This window comes from Pantherophis guttatus, chromosome 3 (assembly GCF_059756535.1).
Source record: "Pantherophis guttatus breed Tessera chromosome 3, ASM5975653v1, whole genome shotgun sequence".
In the NCBI taxonomy this organism is placed as follows: domain Eukaryota; kingdom Metazoa; phylum Chordata; class Lepidosauria; order Squamata; family Colubridae; genus Pantherophis; species Pantherophis guttatus.
Genome location: NC_142065.1, coordinates 15,233,735 through 15,249,793, shown reverse-complemented (window position 1 = coordinate 15,249,793; position 16,059 = coordinate 15,233,735). Strand labels below are relative to the sequence as shown.

The 16,059-nt window shown below is 43.4% G+C and overlaps 1 long non-coding RNA gene across 1 annotated transcript; it reads right to left on the bottom strand.

Moving 5' to 3' along the window:
• Window positions 1–8,423: 8,423 nt before the first annotated feature.
• Window positions 8,424–15,125, bottom strand: LOC148114498 (uncharacterized). The gene is made up of 2 exons (XR_015732959.1): window positions 13,992–15,125; window positions 8,424–9,087 (listed from the first exon to the last, which is right to left on the bottom strand). It is a non-coding gene; the product is annotated as an uncharacterized LOC148114498 (long non-coding RNA).
• Window positions 15,126–16,059: the final 934 nt, after the last annotated feature.

Here is a 16,059-nt window from a genome sequence, read left to right as displayed (position 1 = left end):
GTTAGCATTGCTGCCATAGTTTATTTCACTAGTTCTGGATCAATGGATGTAAAGAGTGCTGTGATATTAAATGAAACCATATTTTCACTTTCTTCTATTTTTAGGTCTTTGATTTTCTGTGGACCCTATAGTGGAGAGTTGATAGAATATTCACTCTGCTCTGTGAAATATCTAAAGTTTTGTGTAAATTCTTTGGTTGCGTTGTATATTGAGGTCTCTGGTAACAATACAACAGTACAAAGAAATTTATCAGGCTTGTGTATTTTGAGGCATCCATAGAATTGTAACCAGTAGTGGGTTTCAAAAATTTTTACTACCGGTTCTGTGGGTGTGGCTTGGTGGGCATGGCATGGCTTGGTGGGCGTGGCAGGGGAAGGACACTGTAAAATCTCCATTCCCACCCCACTCCAGGGGAAGGTTACTGCAAAATCCCCATTTCCTCTCGATCAGCTGGGACTTGGGAAGCAGAGAATAGATGTGGGTGGGGCCAGTCAGAATTTTTACTACCAGTTCTCCGAACGACTCAAAATTTCCGCTACCGGTTCTTCAGAACTGGTCAAAACCTGCTGAAACCCACCTCTGATTGTAATATGATAGTTCCACTATTTTTTATCTACCACTGTTCTTCTTTTGTGATTTGACCTTTCTTGGTTAGATTGTTAAAGATTCACTTGATCAATTTGTCCAGTTTCTCTATTGTAGAGATATCAAACTCAATTTAAGAGCCGAGGCGGCGCAGTGGTTAGAGTGCAGTACTCCAGCTACTTCAGCTGACTGCTAGTTCAGCAGATCAGCGGATCAAATCTCACCGGCTCAAGGTTGACTCAGCCTTCCATCCTTCCGAGGTGGGTAAAATGAGGACCAGATTGTTGGGGGCAATATGCTATTTAGTATACTGTCTAAGTGTAAGCCTCCCAGAGTCCTCGGAGAGTGGGTGGCATAGAAATATGAATAATAAAATAAAAATAATAAATAAAATCTGGACAAAATTGAACAGAATTAGATGTAACACTGGAAGAAGTGCCTCTGCCCTGTATCAAAAGGGCTGGAAAGATTCTCCTTGCTGCAACTGTGGTGCTAATATGCAAACTATTAAACATATTATGCAAGACTGCCCATGACGTGCATTCTGTGGCTCCTTAGAAGATCTGTATGATGCAATGCCAGAGGTGATCATCAGGATAGTTGAATGGACATCCAGTTATGAGGCCACTGCCATACCCCCAAAGATGTTTTGTATATAATTATGTGGATTGTGCATATATGTTTACTTGTCTTTGTCATTTCCCCATCATACACTAAATAAATAATAACAACTCCTCTTATAGACATGTAGACCAGAGGACCAGAGGATTCCTTACACACAGTCACTCATGCCCTCGTCATTTCCCACCTGGACTATTGCAACACTCTCTACATGGGGCTCCCCTTGAAGAGCACCCGCTCCAACTGGCGCAGAGTGTGGCCGCGCGGGTGGTTATGGGAGCGACATGGCGATCCCATGTAACACCTCTCCTGCGTGAGCTGCACTGACTCCCGATGGTCTTCCGGATGCGCTTCAAGGTTTTGGTTACCACCTTTAGAGCGCTCCATTGCTTAGGACCTGGCTACTTACGGGACCGCCTACTACCACAAATAGCCTCCCACCGGCTGGTACGCTCTCATAGAGAGGGGCTCCTCCATGTGCCGTTGGCCAAACAGTGTCAACTGGTGGCCCCCAGTGGGAGGGCCTTCTCTGTGGGGGCACCCACTATCTGGAATGAGCTCCCCCCGGAGATACGGAGGATCCTGGATCTGCGCACTTTCCGCCGCGCTCTTAAGACCTTCCTATTCCAGCAAGCTGGCCTGGCCTAACCTTTTTCCCCTTTTCTTTTAAATCAAAAATTTTAAATCTGTTTTAAAATTATTGGGATGTTTTAAATTTGTCTCGGGCTAAATTGTTTAATCTGGTTTTATTTCTGCTTTAAATTTTGTATTTATGTATTTTATTTTGTGCCTGTTCACCGCCCTGAGCCCTTCGGGAGTAGGGTGGTATATAAATCTAATAAAACAAACAAACAAACAAACAAACAAACAAACCCCATTTTGGGCGTAGTACAGGGGTGAAATGCTCCTGGTTCAGACCGGATCGCTCAATCCAGTAGCGATGGCGGCAGGTGGTTCAGAGAACTGGTAGCAAAAATCCCTGCTCTCCCCATGCCCAGCTGAGCTGCACAATCATCAGAGGCTTTTTTTTTACTTTTGAAAGCATTTTTTCTACAACCTTTTCGGCCAAAGAGGTTGTAGAAAAAATGTTTTTAAAAGAAAAAAAAGCCTCTGGTGATCAGGCAACTCAGCTGGGATCATCAGAGGCTTTTAAAAGCATTTTTTTTACAACCTCTTCGGCCAAAGAGGTTGTAGAAAAAATGGTTTTAAAAGTAAAAATAAAAAAAGTTGGCCATGCCCACCCAGTCACATTACTCCCCACCAAGCCACACCCACAGAACCAGTAGTAACAAATTTCACATTTCACCACTGGCCTAGTAGGCCTCCCTGCAGCCTCCTGGGAGCAAAAATGGGCTGGGGGGGGCTACATCACACCCCGCACCCTGTTTTGGGCCTAGTAGGCCTCCTGCACTTACCTGGGAGCCAAAACGGCACGTGGGGACTTCTGGAAGGGGCAGGGTGGGGCGGGGCCAGCCAGCAATTTAACAACTGGTTTGGCCAAAGTGGTGCGAACTGGTTGATTACCACTACTGGTATTCACCATGTCTCGAAACAGGTGCTTTCGATGGAAGACCTGCTGACTACATGTTCATGCTGCTATTTAACTGGATTTGCATAGTTATTACTGGCTTAGCAATGAATATGCAATTGCTGATGATTCTTCTGATCATGTCAGTACTTTATATTTGGGCCCAGATGAACAAAGACATGATTGTGTCATTTTGGTTTGGGTTTGGATAAATTTGGCCCTCAGATTATTTAAGTACACCACTTAAGTTTGTTTAGCAAAAAAAAAAAAATCAACCTGATCATTGCTTAAATGGGATTTAGATGTAACAAAATTCAGAACCTCTCAAAATAAGCTATTTTAATGGGGACTGGTTCTTTTCCATAAGTTGTTACTGTGAGACAACACGGCTGGGAAAGTTCTCTTTGGAAATCATATGAATTCTCTTATGCAAACTATTTTTTTAAATTTTATTTATTTATTTTTTATTTTATTAGGCTTATATGCCGCCCTATCTCCAACGGACTCAGGGCGGCTCACAACAATAAAACCACAATAATCCATCATGCAAAGTTAAAATGCCTAATTAGATCAAATACTATTAAAAACCCATAAAAAACCCCCATCAGTCCAGGCCGGGGGACTCGAATAACCAAGTATTTAACTCGCGGTGAAAGGTGCAAAGGTCAGGGGCCAGCCGAAGCCCCAAGGGGAGTTGATTCCAGAGGGTGGGCGCGCCCACAGAGAAGGCTCTACCCCTGGGGGCCGCCAGCCGACATTGTCTCGCTGACGGCTCCCTGAGCAGGCCCTCCCTATGGGTGCGAACCGGGCGATGGGATGTTGTTGCTGGCTGCAGGTGGTCCACCAAATATCCTGGGCCTAAGCCATGTAGGGCTTTATAGGTCATCACCAGCACCTTGAATCTCACCCGGAGGGCAACCGGCAACCAATGCAGGTCACGCAGGAGGGGTGTTACATGGGAGTATCGGGATTCTCCCATCACAACCTGCACGACTGCATTTTGCACCAGCTGAAGCCTCTGAGTGGTCCTCAAGGGCAGCCCCATGTAGAGAGCGTAGTCAATACGGGAGGTGACTAGCGCATGAGTAACTGTGCGTAGGGCATCCCGGTCCAAGTAGGGGCGCAACTGGCATACCAGACGAATCTGGGCATATGCCCCCCTGGTCACAGTCGTTATATGATCTTCTAAACTCAACTGTGAATCCAGGAGGACACCCAAGTTGCGTGCCCTGTCTACAGGGGGTAAAATTTCACCCCCTTTAGACAGCGATGGAACCTCTCCTATGGACCGAGATTTAAGATACAAAGGCCAGGGGCTTGCAAAATATGAGATGAGCTAAATCCAGCACTCAAGTCAGATAACATCATGGATAAAGTCAGACCAGAGTCAGGTTGTCTGAATTTAAAAGATGACAAGTCAGGTGACAATAATAGCAATATTGGTCAGTTCAGGTCAAAGTAAGTCACTGGCTTACACTGGCCAAGTCATAATGTTGGCAGATTTTGTAGAGCATCAAAGGTATAAGTACAGATTAGGCGCAACCTGGCTCAAAAACAGTAACTGTGAGAGGGATGATCACTTGAAGATGAGCCAGCTGTGTGGGAGCAGTCAAAAAAGCTAATACAACCCTTAGTTGTATAAACAGAGGCATAGAATCAAAATCACATGAAGTATTAGTATCACTTTATAAACCTTGGTAAGGCCAAACCTGGAATACTGCAACCAATTTTGGTCACCACATTACCAAAAAGATGTTGAGAGTTTGGAAAAAGTGCAAAGAAGAGCAACTAAGATGACTAAAGACCTGGAGACAAAAACACATTAAGAACAGTTGCAGGAACTGGATATGGCCAGTCTAGAGAAAAGTAGGAGTGACATGATAGCAGTATTGCAGTATAGGAGGGGCCGCCACAAAGAAGAGGGGGTGAACATATTTTCCAAAGCACCAGAAGGCAAGACAAGAAACAATGGATGGAATCTAATTAAGGAAAGAAGCAACTTGGAATTAAGTAGAAACTTCCTAACAATGAGAATAATTAACTGGTGGAACAGCTTGCCTTCAGAAGTTGCAGGTGCTGCATCACTGGAGGCTTTTAAGAAAATACAGGACAGCCACTTGTCTGAAATGGTATAAATTCTCCTGCTTGAGCAGGGGGTTGGACTAGAAGACCTCCAAGTTCCCTTTCAGCTCTAGTCTGATTCATCATCAGGACCTTGGATAGCTCCTGATGCACCTTACTAGTTGCATTGTGTACAAAGGTGTTGTTTCAGCAATGAACTGGGGTCAGTTGCAACTTTTAGAACGGCAGGCAGGAATCTAAAAAATCCCTTTCCCCAGTCAGTCTAACCACAATTAGATGTCTAAAATCTTTCAAGGGACTAATTTATGATTCTACATGCTCATTCTCTCGAACAGTTGTTCTTTAAGTGTATAGTTAATAAGAATACTATTATATACAAGTAAAGAATATTATTATTACTATTATTATGTATATGTAAAATGACTCAGGCTGTTTACTAAATACTTATATATGTTAAAGAAAAAAGTATAAATAAATTAAAAAAAGAAACTCATATAAGACAGAAGGTGACTATGAAGATTTTAATTCCTCTTGGAGTTCTAGTCAGACATCTCAGTTTAATCTATTTTTTTTCCCTTGGGATCTGAATGTCGGGGCAATGCAGTAACTGGGATCATACAAATGCTTAGCTTTAAGCTTGGATCAAGAAAACGGTATAGCTCCATAGTACACTATGATATCAAAAAAAAAAAGTCACATTATTTAGTATGATATTCCACTTTATATAATATACAACTGGCTGAGTTTCTTGTTACTAACTGAATCATAAGCTACCCACTCCTTTTGTAAGGACCGGGGCAATTGTGGCTTAGATTGAGAGCAATTTCTGGGCTAGAAGTAATTACAAATAGTCCTTGACTTATGACCTCAATTGGGACCAACATTTTTATTGTTAAGCAAGGCATCTGTTAAGTGAGTCATGCCCAATTTTAATTTTTTTTTAATGTGAAATCACTGAAGCTGTTAAGTGAATTATGCAGTTATTAAGAGAATCTGGATTCCCTCATTGTCTTTGCTTGTCAGAAGCCAGCTGGGAAGGTTGCAAATGGTGATCACACTGCAACTGTGGTAAATACACACTGGTTGCCAAGTGCCCAAATTTTGATCACATGACTGTGGTGATGCTGCAATGCTCATAAGTGCAGGGATTGGTCATAAGTCACCTTTTCCAGTGCCATTGTAACTTCAAACAATTGTTAAACACCAGGCTGTAGGTTAAGCACTACTTGTAAGCCCTAATACCACTTGATGATTATAAATCAGGGGTGTCAAACTCGCGGTGTCATATTGTCATCATGTGATGTATCGCGACTTTTTGACCCTTTGCTAAACCGGGCATGTGTGTGGCAAGCGCAGTGGTGGGATCCTATCAGGGGTGGGTTCTACTTCTACTACCGGTTCGCAACGGGGCCGCATGTGCATGCTCGCTTCACTCATGCACGCACACTTCTGCACAAGCGCAGAAGCGTTTTGATGATGTCAGGGTCAGTGGGCGGAGCCTCCCGCTAGTTTTACTACCGGTTCTATAGAACTGGTGCGAACCAGGGGCAACCCACCACTGGATCCTACCAATTTAACAACTGTTTCGATGATTGCCGGCTTCGCTACGCGCACGTGTGCAATTGAACAAAAAATCACCTTCCACGTTAGTGCTACAGAATTAAAACAGCTGAGGCACAGCAATCCGCTCTGCCACTCTAATAAGCTGCAAAGATATAGGTAAGTAAAGCGCAGGGGTGGGCAGACCCAGCTGATCATCAGAGTGAACCAGTTCGCTCCCAGCTGATCATCAGAGCTACTGGTTCACCCGAACCGGTCCAAACCTGTAGAATCCCACCCCTGTCAGCATGTGACACATTCGGCTCATGGACTGTGAGTTTGACACCCCTGTTGTAAACCTTAAAAGATGATGTGTGTATATTTCTGCAGTAATATCATGGACCATATATTTTTTATTGGTGGAACATTTGGGTATGATAAAAAGAGAAGTGTAAGCCACTCACTTTTTTCCATTAGAACCCAAAGCTATAATATAAATGATTATCCCACTTAGTTGCACTTTGGTATGGAAGAAGGCTCCTGAGAATACTATGGATAGCCAAGAAAACAAACCAATGGATTTTTTTGGTTTTGTTTTGCTGTACTGACCTCAAATGGAACAAGATTTTTTATTCCCTATGCCCCCTTTTACCTGTATTTCAGGAAGTGATGCTAGAATATGCTCTGTAAATTCTGAATATTACAATCCTATGATGAACAGGATTGGGAAAGAGTAGTTCACAATATACCAAGATAAAATTTATCTATTAATTAAATTTATATGTCACCCCTCTCACTGTTGAAATGACTCTGGGTGGCTTATTGAACTAGTTTAGTTGTATTTGTTTGTTTACTTCAATTTGTATGGGCATCTGTTTGCACATGACCCTATATCATTTATATATTGGTAATTTGGCTAAAATGAACTTTTAAATTGCTTATCTACAAAACTATGTCTTATTAGTCTCCTGTTGATTTTGAAACTTACGATACCAGCTCTCTCTGTCCCCCACTCCCACTTCCTCACAGAGCAGGGTTATGTTGAAAAAATAGGATAGCTAATTAAAGACTTCCAAAGACTTTATTTTCGTTAGAGTTATATATGATTGTGACTTGAGTAAAAAGGTCAAGATTCAGCCTAAGGCTAACATTTTTTTAGTAGAGTGTACAGCCTTTAGCATTCAGGTGAGAAGTGTTCATTATAATAAATAACAGTGTTAATACCTGCTTACCAGTGCTGAAATTCAGCTGGTTCTATCCAGATCGCGCGATCCGGTAGCGCCGGTGGCGGGAGGCTCTGTCCACCCGCCCGGACGTCATCACGTTCCATTTTTTACCCCCTGTGCATGCTGATAGGCTCTGTGTATGTGTGGAGGAGGTGTGCGCGCTCACATTTGCGACTAGTAGCGAAGGTAAGTGAATACCACTGCTACTGCTTACCCAGACTAAAATTTATCACCATACTCATCTTTTGTACATGCTAAATCTCAATAAGCTGCATATCTTCTAATATGTTGACTTTCTAGCTTCAAGATTAGAGGTCCTGTCTGAAGAGTGTTAGCATGGCTATGTATGTGGTAAAACTGGACTTTGGTTGTGCTTGTGGTATACTAGCTACTATATGTTGCCTACTGAGCTCCAGACGGCTCCTGATCTCCGCTCCTTCCGTCGGGACCTGAAGACTTGGCTGTTCAAGCAAATAGGCTGACTCTGATTCTGGGTTTTATTATTTATTATTTATTAGTTAATTTGTTAAATGTTAAATGTGTCATGGCTCAGGACTCAGATTCTGACCCTGAAGGAGTGTCAGCTTCAGGAGATACTAAACCAGGAATCACTAGAGCAGAGGTCTTCAAACTTGACAGCTTTAAGACTTGTGGACTTCAACTCCCAGAATTCTCCAGCCAGCATAGCATAGTTGGCTGGAGAATTCTGGGAATTGAAGTCCACAAGTCTTAAAGCTGCCAAGTTTGAAGACCTCTGCACTAGAGGCTGATCAAACATAGACTTCATCATAAGAGCTTGTTCTGCCCCAGCTATGGACCCCAAAGAACGCAGTACACACAAAGTCTGTACAAACCCTAGTTTACTAAATTAAATCAGTCTTTTTCAAACAAAGGCTGTTAATTAACTTTCTTAACAGCCTACAAGAATCCAAAGAATAAATAATCGTAATCTTACTATGGTTGGCAGAAAGCCCAGAAGCAATTTGCAGAGAACTAAGATCAAGACCTGAAGGAGAGTGAACGAAGTTGTTCCCTGCAAATTGCCTCAGTCGTCGTCCTTCCTTAAATAGGCTAAGGGAGTGGCCAATTAGCCCCAAGCCTTACTCTCGAGGAGACCTCCTCCTGAGGAGCCACTCCTGCCTTTTGGCAGCTCTGCGCGCCCGTGCATCGGGAAGAGGCTCCTCCTCTTCTTCTTCTTCACTTATGGGAGCTTCTGGAGGTTCTGAAGGCCCTGGCTGAATCCCCGTCTCTGGCACCACATCTTCTCCAGCCTCCTCATTGTCCGACTTGAGTGCTAGCTGCACAGGCTGCTGGCGCAGCACCACACCAGCCTCCTCGCTGTCGGAATCAGCTACTAGCTGCACAGGCTGCTGACGGGCCACAACAGAGCTGGAGCTGTCCTATCATGCTCAAAGGTCCCTTCCAGCCGTATGATTCTGTGATTCCATAAGGATAAGTATAACAAATATTCCTCATTTAGTGACTGCCTCATCTGATGATCGTTTGCTGTTATGATGGAGATGAAAAAGTAATATTATAATCAATCCCCACATTTATGGCTTTTGCAGGTCTGTAAAGCAAAGGAAAACTGCAGTAAGACTGTCAATGCAGTAGAGGTTTCACTTAGTAATTGCTTTGCTTCCCGGTCCCAATTGTGGTCATTAAATGAGGATTATCTGTAAAAGATAAATAAATCTCCCACCAACACGAATGGAATATGAGGATAAGGAAAGGATTTATGTAAGCTGTTTGGAACAAATTAAAGGAATAATGGGAAGTATGAAAAGGCTGCTTGGCAGAATGAAAAGAAAAGGCTACAGATGAGAAAACAATATATTAATGGAAATGGTTAGTGTAAAGATGAAAGTAAGAGAAACATATGACATGCATAGAAAAAAATAATTGTTTCCAAAATGCGATTAAAGGAACAATTAAGGGTAAATTAAGACCCCTGGTGGCACAGTGGTTAAGGATGCAGTATTGCAGGCTAATTCTGCTAACTCTCGGCTGCCAGCAGTTGGATTTTCACCTGCTCAAGGTTGATTCAATCTTCCATCCTTCCAAGGTCAGTAAAGTGAGGACCCAAATAGTTGAGATGGTTGATAAACCACTTAGAGAGAGTTGTAAGCACCGTGAAATGGTATATAAGTCTAAGTGCTATTAAAAGATGCAGAGAAAATGCAGGGTAATTTTGTTAGAAATTAAAATATAAAATCTGGATGTGAGTGTGTGCAAACAACAAGCCTTTCATGAAGTGAACAGAACTAACAATAAACATGATGAAATATTTGATGTGAAGACACTTGATCATTTTTGTCCTAGTACCATGTCCTTCTGCAGATGTGTGTGCAACTTTCTTATGAAATTAATTGTGATGAAGGGCTGCAGTGAATGGCATAATATTTATTTATTTGTCAGATTTATATGCCGCCCTTCCCCCTTAGGACTCGGGGCAGCTCACAACTATAAAACAACCCGACAATAGATAAAAATTAAATAATATTAAAAACCAATTAAAATCCCCAAATCCCCAAGTTAAAAACCACGGCAGATCAGGGAAGTTGCTGAAAGAGCTATGTCTTTAGGTTGGCGCGGAAGGTGAGGAGGTCGGGGGCCATCCGGAGCCCAATGGGCAACCCGTTCCAGAGGATCGGTGCGACCATAGAGAATGCCCTCATCCTGAGGACTGCCAGCCGACACTGTCTGGCCAAGGGGACCCGGAGGAGGGCAGCCCTATGTGAGTGCACTGGGCGGTGGGAGGCCGGTAGGAGGTGATACTGCAAATACCCCAGGCCCATGCCATGAAGGGCTTTATAGGTGAGTACCAGCATCTTGAAGCGGATCTGGAGGACCACCGGCAACCAGTGCAGCTCGCGCAATAGTGGTGTTATATGGGAGTAGCGGGACGCACCCATAACTACTAATAAGTAGCTATAAGGAATCCCACCATACTTAAAAAGTACCAGGATCTTTGTAGAGAGGCTACTGTCCTTCCATGCTCTGTGCTGGAGAACAGCAATACAGCCTCTGAGCCAGTAGTGGGTTTCAAATCCCGTCGCTACTGGTTCGCTTGTGCATGTGCAACGCTTCTGCACATGCACAGAGATGTCCGGGTGGGTGGGCGGAGCCTCCCGTAGCTGCCGCTACTAGTTTGCCCTATCCGGGGTGAACCGGTAGCAACCCAACACTGCTCTGAGCTCACTGCAGTACAGTCTTTGCACTGGGCTTTAACAAATCTGGAAGAGATTTTTGGAATGCCTACATATCAAGTTTTACTAATTTGGGCTGAGTGATTCCACATTTCCTTTCTAGACATTACATCCTATGCTTGACTCTGATCAGGTCTGGCAAATCTTCTACAGATTTTTTGGGTGGTGGGGGTGGGTGGGTGTCAGGGATGGAGTCCTTAAGGAAAAAAAACATGAAATGAAAAACTGCGCTATAAAATGAAATGGGCTTTTGAAGCTCTGCATATCGTTAGGCAGAAGGAGAATATTAAGATTTCTGAAAATGAACTGATCTCAGCTGAAGCACATAAATCACATCTTTTTTATTATCTGTTATCAGGATAGCAATGATAGATGGAAAGGAAATAAAGAACAGGTATAAGCTTGTTGTTGAATGAAACCTGGACATGACTAAGTCAGACCTGAAGACCGTATTTCATCTAAAGGTGCCTGGAGGTTTCCACCCAGACATCCTCTTATCTCCAGGTTCATACTGCTGGAACAGGCTACATTAGTTGTGGCATGTTTAAATATCTGCACACTAAAAATAGCTACTAAGGATGTAACCCCAGAGCATCTTACGATAGCCTTGAAATTAGGCCTGGCATACCAAGCTGGAACTAAGCATGGAAATATAGGAGCGTTAAGAGATAACCCAGAGAATGATTTATGAGTAAAACAAACTTGCTGGGAAGATCTGTAGTTGCAGAATTTACACCTTGAGAACTGACTTTGGTTGCCAGGAGGCTTCTGGACTTGAGTCAAAGTGTTGGCTATCACTTCGAATGCCTTCTGCCTTGCAGCATCAGGATTAGTGGTGGGATTCAGCCGGTTTGCACCGGTTCAGCTGAACCAGTTGTTAAATCCCCACCACCACCACTGCTATCAAAGTGGATCCTGGGCACTGCGCTGCAATGGAGAAATGGGCAACAGAGCGGTCAGAGCGAGGGAAGGAGAAAGCTACTTTCCCTCTTTCTTCTCCCTGCTCCTCCTCCTTCCCTTGTGCCAATCGCTCCGTTGCCCATTTCTCCATTGCAGCACAGCACAGCGCCCAGGATCCACTTTGATAGCAGGGAGTGGGGTAATTTAACAACCGGTTTGCCCAGGGTCAGCTTGGCTATCGTGGGAGGATCGTCCCGTGTGTGAGGCAGAGATGGAGGATGGGGATGCCTCTCACGACCGCCAACCTGATCCTGGGTGAACCGGTTGTTAAATTATTTGAATCCCACCACTGATCAGGATATACTCACCAATTGTGAGTCCCCCCCATCTGATACTAACACTGAAGGAAGACCTGCTATGTATTCTCCTTCTCCACAAAAGATCAAGAACTCTAGTTGAAAGGATAGGCCCTCTTGGTAGCATCCCTCGCATTATGCAATATGCATATTGTTAGGTTCAGCTTGTAGCTTATTCCTAACTTGTTGGTCAGGCAATATATCTGTTTCTTTAAGAAACAACTGAGCCACGTAATCAGGGTTTGCTGAACCCTGTAATTAGGCTACAGTGCATAAATAAGCAGCGCGGAGAAGCGTTCTTTGTTCCTGATTGTTCCTGTTCCTGTTGCTTCCTGCGTCTTTCTGCTGATTGGTGTTAGACTGAATTGTTATATGGTACTGTATACCAAGAGTTACTAAAGTCTGTTTGCTTTGGTAAGGGAAGATACTTACTGGACTGATATTACTGTTTATGACCTTGGACTGTTTTACCTACACCGAGACTGCTTATTATCTTGTATATAAAGTATTTTTCTCACACGAGCTGCACGTTTATCTCCTTCCCTGTGTGTTTCTGCTCTGCTCGTTGCACAAGCAACAAATACTTTTTACACACACCCTAACACATATGATTAGAGCCATGGTGGTGCAGTGGTTAGAATGCAGTACTGCAGGCTAACTTTGCCCATTGCCAGGAGTTTGATCTTGATCGGCTCCAGGTTGACTCAACTTTCCATTCTTCCAAGGTTGCTACAATGAGGAGCCAGATTGTTGGGGGCAATGTGCTAACTCTGTTAACCGCTTAGAGAGGCTTGTAAAGCACTATGAAACTGTACAGAAGTGTAAGTGCTATTGCTATAGGATTATCTTCCATTCACTTTTCATTCAGGAAGGCTCTTTAAACTGTTTTGTTTCAATGGGAACTTCAGAACCTAGGAAGATTAGGGAGAGATGGTCAAAATTATTGCTTACTACCATATTTTTCGGAGTATGAGACACACCGGACTATAAGATGCACCTATCTTTTTTGATGAGAAAAACAAGAAAAAGAAATCTGTCTCTGCCTCCCAGCAATTTTGGCTCGTTGCAGCAAACAGCAAACAGCCTGCTTTATTTTCGTTTTCAGCATAGCTTGATTAGCACAAGAAAAAAAATCTGCTCTCAGCGATTTACCTCCTTGCAGCAAGCAGCAGAGGCCCGTGCAGCAATAGGCAATGGCAATTCCTGCAGCCTGAAACAGCTGAGAGTCAGGGACAATCAACTTGTGCTAATTAGGCTGTGCTGAAGCTGAAATGGGCTGTTTCTTCTTGCTGCTTGCTGCAAGGAGGTAAATTGCTGGGAGGCAGAGGTCAAAGGGTGGAGGCCAGCGGATGGGAGGGGCTACATTCGGTGTATAAGACGCACTCAAATTTTCACCCCCTTTTGGGGGGGGGGGAAAGATGCGTCTTATAGTCCGAAAAATAAGGTATATTATTTTAATTACTGATGTATTGTTTCCAATTTGCTCTTGTACATTGCCCAGAGTTGATAAATCTTGCAGTATAAAGAGAGGAAAGGAAAGGCAGAAGGGAGGAGAAAGAAAACGATAAATCATATTGTGAGAATGAACAGTTACAGAACTGATCCAAGTATTCCTGAAACTCTCTGGCTGTTGAGAAGAACTTTAAAGACATTTTAAAGTTTAAAACTTTAAAGGTCTATGTTTATATGGGTTGTTTCAGGATCCCATAATAAGCTTTGGTTCCTTGATGTCACTGGTTAAGCAACTTGTAAAGATCCAGTAACATATCCTCTTCATAAGCTCCAGGGTTTCCCATAATCTTGTGGAAAATGAACTACTGCCATCACAAACTGGACCTGGGAGCAAGTCGAGTTCTCTTACTTCACCATACATCTGTTGGATGTCATAGAGCAGAATATATAATTTTAAAAAGACTTTTGGGAGTCATATGAGAATTCAGGTTACCTTAACTTGACTGAAGTTCTGCAAAGCCAGGAAATTAGAAGATTAGCTGATGTCTTCGTAGATATGAGATATCCCTCCATGACTGTTATGCCTTAAGTAAAGGAGTATTATTATTATTTTCTTTAATTTAGAGGAATACACACACACCACACAGACACACATCCAAATTCTTTCTGTTGAAATTTAAGCTGTATTTTTAAAAGTGATATTTAATGTCCCAAATGAAAACAATCTGGAGGTCTTTATGGTCAGTTTCAAAAAGTAGAGGAGAACTGCTTGTAGCCACTAAAGATCTCAGCCAGGAGGGTCAAACTCAAGGCCTGGGGGCCAGATCTGGCCCATGGGGTGCTTAGATCTGGCCCACACGGCCACTCTGGAAACAGCAAAGGACTGGTCCATGGTGCCTCTGCCAGCAAAAACGGAGCTCTGTTTTCACTGGCAGAGGGCTACAGGAGGCCGTCACAGCCGAAAACGGAGCTCAGGATCCCATTTTCACTGGCAGAGCGCTTGGGCCGCCACAGGCACCCCCAACATGAGTGACATTGAGCTGGCCACACCCACCCTGGCCAGACCCATCCCAGCCCCCCAAGGTCAAACACAACTCTGTTGTGGCCCTTTATGAAATCAAGTTTGACACCTGTGAACTAATCTGTATTAAATGAGCATATATTTTGATGAATCATGTCTACTGCTTTGATCTACACCCAGGATCAACCCTGTACCAAGATGACTGATGTTGATGCAGTCAGCTACACACCGTTTGCAATCCTTCAGACAACAGATTTGGCCGTGAGAGGACTTGTCATAATTAGCTATGCATTTTTGAGGGATTACTGTAACAAGCTGTATGTAAACTGTCTTTGAATCTATTTAGAAATCCCAACTGCTTCTGAATTACAGGTACATGACTTGATACATTTTTATTGACTCGCATCTATCAGGGCAAGAAATAAAGGAGCTGGGATAGATTTCAAAAGTCATGTCATTGGCATCCTTCAGTCTCAAGAGACTATGGTATCGTGCTCTGGAAAGAGGTTCTAAAACAGCATCTGGTGTGATTAAAAAGGCCAATTCGAGAGTTGCAATCCCTTCCCCACTGAGGGCAGATACATTCTGTCCCCTGCCCAGCCCCCAGATTTCACTGGTTCCGGGACTGCCTCTTTGCCTCAGCTGCCGAACAAGTGTCTCTTCGAATTGGAGAAGGCCATGCTGCGTCTTTAGCCTCCAAGCTGAACAATCGGAGGTCAAAGTTTCCCAGTTGTTAATGTCCATTCCCAGGGCCTTTAGGTCCCTCTTGCCGATATCCTTATATTGCAGCTGTGGTCTCCCTCAAAAGTACAGCGAGTTTATTACATTTTACCCAAGCACAAGAATCTGATCTACTAAAGTCAAGGTGCCAGATAAGAGTCAACAGAATTCACTGGGGGCTGGTCTTAGGTCTCTTCTGGGAGCATAGTGACTGCAAACCAGGGGTGAAATGCTCCCAGTTCAGACTGGATTGCCCGATCTGGTAGTGATGGTGGTGGGTGGTTCAGAGAACTGATAGCAAAAATCCTTGCCCGCCCCCCCATGCCCAGCTGAGCCGCGCGATCATCAGAGCTTTTTTTTTTTTACTTTTAAAAGCATTTTTTCTACAACCTCTTCGGCCGAAAAAATGCTTTTAAAAGTAAAAAAAAAAAAAAAAGCCAAGCCACGTCCACAGAACCGGTAGTAACAAATTTTACATTTCACCACTGCTGCAAACTGATGATGCATTTGACCCTACCCTTGGGCTCAGCCTGGTCATCTCCTACATAGCCTCTTTCTGAGAACAATCACAAGTCCAGGTTATGATCTACAAAAGCTTCTTTCCCATGTTCCCACAATTCCCCAACTGCCATGGTCATTGATGAGAATTCTAGGATATAAGACCATGGATCTGAAGGGTGCCCAAATAAGCAAAAGTTGTTCTTCATAATTTGAGATCAGGCCATTTAAATCACCAGATTGCTTTACCTCTGTTATTGTTCCCACTGGAAGGCAAAAACTATCTTTATTTAACCAGAGGTAGCCCTTGAAACTAACTTGT